A 1,380-nucleotide genomic window follows, 5' to 3' on the forward strand; every position below is an offset into this window, starting at 1 on the left:
GGAGGGCGTGGGTGCCATGTGGCGCGTGGGGAGTGGTGGAGGGCGGCGGCGCGAGCTTCGTCCGGCGGCGGGCGGACATGTCCGGTGGCACGGAGGGGAATAATCTAGGGTTTCGGGGGGATCATCCGTGAATTTCGGGGGAGGGGCTATATTTATAGGTAGAGGGAGCTAGGAGAGTCCAAATGAGGAGCGGTTTTCGGCCACGCGATCGTGATCGAACGACCGAGAGCATGGAGGGGAGTTTGCTGGGTTTTGGGCCACTTTGGAAGGGGTGTTGGGCTGCAACAAAAGGGGCTTTGCGGTTACCCGGTTAACCGTTGGAGTACCAAACGACCTCCAAATGGCACGAAACTTGACAGGCGGTCTACCGGTGCTATACCAAGGCCGCTTGACAAGCCTCGGGCCATTCCGAGAAAGTTTAACACCTGCACAAGAGAAGAGGCAAAAAGGGGACGCCGGAGGACATAGGAGTGCCGGATCGCAAAACGGACAACGGGGAAAAAGCTCGGATGCATGAGACGAACACGTATGCAAAATGAAATGCACATGACGACATGGCAAAATGCAACACGCAAGAAAAAGACATGGCAAGGACGGAGAATAACTGGCGGACACCTGGCGCAACGAATCTGGGGCGTTACAACACTCCTCCACTAACAAGAGATCTCGTCCCGAGATCTTAGGACCGAGACGGAAGAGAAAAGGGATGAGGTGGAACAAGAAATCAAGAGAAGAAGCACAGAATCGAGAGCACTCGAGAAGAAGAGAGGAACGACGAGAATGACGAGAATCAAAAGCACATGAAAAACAAGATAGACTCTGGAATCACTCCGGGGGAATGAAAAACAAAGAGGTAGAGCCAACAATGAAATGATTTGAAATCGATCTTGGAAAAGGCATGTGACTGATGAAATTCATTCTTACGTCACATTTGAAAAGAATTTGAGAATAACTCCGGGGGAATTAGAAGAGTCAGGTAAGATCCTGGGAAAATACCTGTGGGTTAGGGCCCACTAAAAGAAAACACCGTGTTGGAAAGGGATGTTGAAGAGATAGATGATGCGCCGGAACAATTGAAATATTTGAATGAGGTGACAACCTCGAATTAATTGGAACACAGACGAATCTCCTGAGATGTCTTCCGAACACTCCGGAAGGATAAACTGGCGAGAGACAAATGAGCAGGGAAAACACTTGAGCGGACGGAAAAGAATATAATCACTACCGAAAAACTCGAATTGAATCCACCGGAAAAGAAAAAGAGATGAAGAATGTCCACCAAGACGAGAATTCACCGGTTGAGATAATTGAGGGAAGGATGAAGAGGCTCCGTACGAAGGTAATTGATGCTCGAAAGAGGCTTAGGCTCCGGGAAGAAGA

Source organism: Triticum dicoccoides, chromosome 3B (genome assembly GCF_002162155.2).
Source record: "Triticum dicoccoides isolate Atlit2015 ecotype Zavitan chromosome 3B, WEW_v2.0, whole genome shotgun sequence".
NCBI classification, from domain to species: domain Eukaryota; kingdom Viridiplantae; phylum Streptophyta; class Magnoliopsida; order Poales; family Poaceae; genus Triticum; species Triticum dicoccoides.